The 6,000-nt window shown below is 48.7% G+C and overlaps 1 long non-coding RNA gene across 1 annotated transcript; it reads right to left on the reverse strand.

Annotated features, from left to right (window-relative positions):
- Window positions 1–354: 354 nt before the first annotated feature.
- Window positions 355–1,744, reverse strand: LOC309539967. Its single transcript, XR_014223032.1, has 2 exons — window positions 1,623–1,744; window positions 355–825 (listed from the first exon to the last, which is right to left on the reverse strand). It is a non-coding gene; the product is annotated as an uncharacterized lncRNA (long non-coding RNA).
- Between the last annotated feature and the right edge of the window lie 4,256 nt (window positions 1,745–6,000).

The following is a 6,000-nucleotide window of genomic DNA, read 5'->3' on the forward strand; positions in this document are numbered from 1 at the left end:
GAGCCGAAGGGGTGGTGACCCTCCCGCTTTCCACATAAGTCATATGTGCCTGAACCAGCAGGTGGATCTCACCGCCACACTAACAATACGACGACGCAGCAGGTTCGCTTATGGGGAAGCAGGGCAGGCTTCCTCTACCCTCTCATTGATGCTCCAGGCATTCTAGCACCTGCTGCCTGAAGCACTGCCTCCCTCTGCCTAATGATAGGGACCCGGTTCGCTACGGAGACCCTCATTTGAATCCAGGCCTTCTCAGACCATGCCTTCCTCAGTCCACTACACCGTGCAGCAGGCTCTTTTCTGAAATACAGGACTCATACCCTCGATCGAATTCGAATGAGGAAAAGGAGGATGTTATGGACATAGTATATATTATTTACGGAGAGTAGTTGTGTTACTCCGGCAGCAGAAACCAAAGAAGAGTCTTAGGGGCACCACAAAGACTTGACCCTTTTTTCATTGTGGCATAAGCTGTTGTTGATTAGAGTCAGCTACGTTAGATCATGTATCAACTGTATGCTATTGCTTCTACGACACTTTTCAGTGTACAGAGTGCTTGACATGCACCTAATTCCTCAATGCAGCGAAAAGGATTTTCGTGAAGATTTTAAGGTCGATCCAAAACCAACCCTCCAGATAGAGTGGACTTCTAAAGGCATCCCTTTAGTGGACTCTTCCCGACTAAATAAACAGCCCCTTTGGTTCTCCTTCACTGCCCCTTCACTGCAAGGGATTGGAGGAAGGCTGTAAGATGGCAGACACTTCGTCCTAATAACATTTTGTCCCCCATTAGGGGGTCTGATCCGAAGCGACTCTGAAGAGGAGCTGCAATCAGTGGCGTAGCGTGGGGGGTGCAGGGGGAGCCGGCCGCACCGGGCGCAACATCTGGGGGTTAGGGTTAGGGTTAGGGGGCGCAAATCCACGGGTTAGGGGGCGCAAATTACTTGCCTTGCCCCGGGTGCTGACAACCCACGCTACGACACTGGCTGCAATAAAAGAAACTGTGATTAGAGGGTGTTAGAGGGCGCTTGGCCCAGTAGCGGTCGCTCAGCCTTCTTCACAGGGTTTGTTGTAAGAGAAACGGCGAGTGATTTACTAAAAGCAAATATAATAAACAATACAGTTTAGTGGAAAGTGGAGTTCTGTGTATCATCTACTTTATCTATTTAAATGCCCGCCAACCAGCAAACAGCTTAAGAGAAGGACCGTATTTGATTTCAAAAAAAATGAAAGTACTGTGTTCACGGAGTATGATAAAACTCATCTCCAAATCTCCACGTAGTTAATATTCAGATTTTATTTAGCACCCAAGCCCAAACTTGTGCATTTGTCTACACTCCAACTAACCTATATAACCTATAGAAGTGTGGTGACTTTCTCTCCAAGCAACTAATTCCCGCAGAGACGGGGGGGGCAGGGGCAATCAACACCCCCCCAGAAAATCTCACCTCCTACTTGCCTTCCCATTTCTGAACTCCTGTCATTCATATAGGCTGCTATTTTCCTTTGTCGCCCACTTAGAAATACACTTTGCCCACCCTGATATTTCCCCGCCTGGTCCCGCCACTGAACTCCCGATCCTTTAAGGGGGGGGGCGGTGGCGTTACTTAGCAGCCACTTACTTGTTTTAGTGGAACTTTATTACGAGTGAAAATAGGGGCAGACGCTGACGCCAATAACATCGACTCAGAAGTAAACCGCACTGAGACCAGTTGCGCTTTCGCCGGGAGAATCTCAGCCTCAAGATGGCAGCCTGAGCCGTTTTTGACATCTGGCTCTGATGACAGCTCCTAACAGATGAAATTTAATGCAATAAACTTACCGGTGTATATTACAGGAGAGGAAGCAAAACGCTGCAAATCACTCTTCTGGTGTCACGTGCAGTTTTTCAGCAGGTATTAAACAACCTAGTTAACATAACCCTCTCTAGGGGACAGGGTTACTTGGTACATGAAAAGGGCAACATCTAGAATTTCAGACTCAGCTTATGAGACTTTCTTAACATTCAAAACTAGTGCAGCAATCTATACCTTTTTAAAGGATCTTGTAAAATTTGGATGTGCATAGTTACTTGCATACACACACACACACACACACACACACACACATAATGCCCAAGTTTGTTTTGTTTGCTGATTTCTTTATTCATTGGACTATATAGTGCCCGGAAAGTACAGTATTGCCAAATATCTTCATTTTAAAAATAGCACCCATATATTTCTCAGTTAAAAGCAAGTGCCGAACAAATTATTTTGTTTCCTGATCGTGTCTCTGTGTGCCTGTGTTTAACTTCAGTATGGGATATGGTTTGTAAAGGAGCTTTACTTCTCCTTTACAGAGAGAGTGTGTGTGTTTTGGACACATAATTCCAGAATTCAACTTTGAATGACTTTGGTAACTTTATACCTTTTCCGTCAGAGTGAACTCAGTTGCAGAGTGACAAATCACCTTTGCCTTCGGAGAGTGGTAAATGGTACGGAGTTCAAAAACGCCCAATCCTCCTTCTGCTCCTGCACAAGCGGTAACAGGTAGGTGCCTATTTAACCGCTAGCCATCGCTTTCTGGGTTTCCCCTTGTTTCTGCCATTTCATTCCGATCTGCCGTAATATAGCACGTAAAACTGCAGTGGTTTAAATTGCAATGCTTGAGAAGTCCGAACCGTTCTGATAATTGGAAAGTTCCTTTTAAACACGGACACCGTCTTCTTTTCCTTGCCAAACCGCTCCGTCTCAAAGAAATCCAGGTAGCATTTTTCTCAGCACGGAATGAAAGATACTGAGTCAGAGCTTATCTTTTTTGAGTACAGGCGGAGAGGCATCGCCGTTTTTAAACCACTTAATGGTTGTTGTTGTTTTTTTAAATCTCCCCACCCTAAACTATTGCGAAATCTTTAGCAATTCCCATTTGTTCTTCCCTCTAAACTGGCAAAGGCTCTTTTTAAGTACCGTAGAACGAACCGAGATAATATAATCTGTCAACGACCCGTATCCCAGGTTCGCCATCGGCACTAATGAACGACCCCTGCGGCCCTAGATGGACCAGAGCTCTTTGCGAGGGCCATTGTTGTCTTAACCCTGTGTTAGCTTTTTTTTCTTTTTTTGTCCGGATTATAAATTGGTCGACCTTTTCTAGGTTAGCTTTTGTCTATTTACATAGTACAGTTCAGAGTTGTTATTGGCTTTGAAAGATGAATAACCCGCCCTCAGACCTCTGGAAGGAGTGGGGAAGAATGAACCACACAGCCACTGGTGTTTAATCTGATTTCCGTCTAACTGAACGAAAAATACATTCAGATCAGTGTGGTTTGGCTGGAGCTCAACGTGGTTCACGCTGACCGATAAATCCCCGCCAAAACATGAAGTGGCAGGGTCAAATTTTCGCCCCCTCCCGGCTAAGTTCTCCTAAAATTTTCCACTACCCCTTTGAAATGGATGGAACTGGCTTCCAATGGCACTTGTTGCTTAAGTCGAGGAGAGGCTCAGAATTTCAGGAATTGAGACCATAACAGGGCTGGATGAAAGCCCATTGGCTGGTCAGGTTCCCCAGTGGATCCCGTGTAAGATAGTCCCATCTCCTGTTTTGCTTCTAGCTCCTCATTCGCAGCATTTAAAAATAACCCCAATAACAGATACACCGGGTTGATTGGATTTCTCCTTTGAGCTTGAAGGCCAAGAGAAAGATATGACAAGTGCTCGGTTCTCTAAACAACAATAGCAACAATAAATGGCCAGTGACGCGCCCCCTCTCATTTTATGGAAACCGGCAAATTCCAAAATATTTGGGAGGGACAGCCGTAGAAACAGAGTCTACCGACGCCTCCGGTGGGGGAAAAAGATTTCTAGATGTTGGGAATCTTTACTTCGCTATTGCTCTGGCATTCAGTCACACGAGTCGCTTAACCAGTGGTTTAACCCCACCACTTTGGGGGAGAGCGGACAGACACGCAGGCTGTCGCAGGAGCAGCATTCCAAACCCACGTCCGTGGAAAGCGCCCAAGGAAAGTGGGAACGAAAGTGTTGTTCCGGCACTCTCACTTTCCCGCTTGCACACACAGCCTCCTCCCCCACTCAGCTTCGGAAGCGATTTGATCTCGTTTAGGATGGGCGGAGGATGTATGATGCAGGATTCAGACTGCAATCTTCCTTCGTCGTGTCTATTCGGGAGCAAAGCCCACTGAAACCAAGCGGGGCTTACTCCCTGGTAAAGGAGATTCGAAGGAATGCTGCCTGAATCGTCAAAATAAATGCGCTCAGGGACCGCAGCCTTCAAAGAAGTGGAGCGGGGGTGGGGTGGGAGAGAGAGATCGAGATCCAAGCGCATTTCTGCCCTTTTTCTTCGCTGGTGAGTCTCAGCAGAGAAGCAGAGGGGAAATATCTTTCTTCTCACTCACTCAAGGGTTTGATTATTTAAAGTGCCAACCCCGGGAAAAACAAAGCTGTGAACCATCTCCAGGCAGGAGCCGCGGAGGGTGAAGGGAGCAGTGAGAGCTGCGAGGAGACAGAGAATCAATCACCGACCGCCAGTCTCCCATTCCCAGGAGCGAATCTGTCACCCAGCGCGCCAGGACGCAGGAGCTGCAGCTCAGAAAGCGCCGTCCCGGGCGGCAGCGCTGTGCAGAGCAGCCTTCTTGTTCTCCCAAACTGGGCGCATGGATAGACCACCTTTCCTGCAAGCAGCTCAAGGCGGTATACACTGTTTCCCCCCCTCTCCCCTTTTTTATCTTCACAACAGCCTTGCGGAGTAGGTTAGGCTGAGAGAGCAGTCACTGGGGCAGGCAGAGGTTTCTGGGAGAGCAGCACAGAGTTCTTCTGAACTGGGGCCGGGTGCGTGTGTGCCTGAACCATTTTGCATTGTGAATCGGCTGAAGCTCCGCTGTTCCCAATACCCGGAGCTCAAACGTGTCCCTTTCCCAGTCAAGGGTTCGAGAAGGAAGCTTCAATAGCCGAATGGAGAAGAGAGGGGCTGTTCTGGCTTCTGGCCCCTTCCACGCCAGTCCTTCTCCCCACCCCGGAAAAAAAATCCGAAAGAGACCTGCTGGGATCGTCCATTGGACCTTCGGGCCAAGAAAGTGTGCAAAGTGTGCAGGCTTTCCGGTTTCACAGAAGCCTTCGTCGCGCGCGGCAGCCTAGGGGGCGGCAACCCTACAAACACAAGAAGCTGGGAAAGTTAACGAAATTTGTGTAACTGGAGATGATTGCGACTATTTTGAGTTCTTCAGCTGCAGGGGGGGGCACGAGAGACGCGACAATAAGTCTTGGTCGCCTGCAACGGGTGTGAAGATGTACGCAAACCTCTTCCCAGGAAGTCCAGGCGTTAGATCTTTCTCTCTCTCTCTTCCTCCATCTCTCCCTTGCTAGGTCACACCTCCCGCACAAACAAGCGCCTTAAGCGAACCCCCCCCCCCAATTGCTGTGAACGTCGGCGGAGCCCCGGCCATGAAATCCATCCCGCCTCCGCTAGAGCTATAGGATGCGTTCTCCACCCCCACCCCCTTTTCCCATACCAAACCGGCCTAAATCTGTCATCTTCAGCTCTTTCCAGGTGGGGAATTCCTGGCACCTCTGAAAAAAACACATGTTTAAAAGGAGATGTTTCCACCCAGCTTGTGAAAAGTGTGGAGGGGCGCGCGGGGAGGAACCCTTTGCTTAAAGCAGGGCTGGCGCAGAAGAAGTTGCTTTGGTGGAACAAGCATTCCAGAAAAATGCACATGCACACAAACACACACCGAAACGCCCATCGCGCTCTACTGGAGAAGGGAAACGGGCACATTTGTCTCTGGTTTGCACTCTGATTTCCGGGCTCATCGGAGCTTTTTTGGGGGTGGGGGTGGAGATCCATCGTAAGCAACATAAACCAGCGCTATGGGAGCGATGCGCAGCCATTGAAAAGTTCAGCTCAAGAAGTGGGGTGGGGTGGGGGTGACAAGGAGCGATTTCGCCGGCACAGGAAACCAAACTGCGTAAAAAACCATAATAATACGAGTCACCGCTCGCGCTGATC

This window comes from Podarcis vaucheri (assembly GCF_965113315.1).
Source record: "Podarcis vaucheri genome assembly, chromosome: 1".
Classification (NCBI taxonomy): Eukaryota; Metazoa; Chordata; class Lepidosauria; order Squamata; family Lacertidae; genus Podarcis; species Podarcis vaucheri.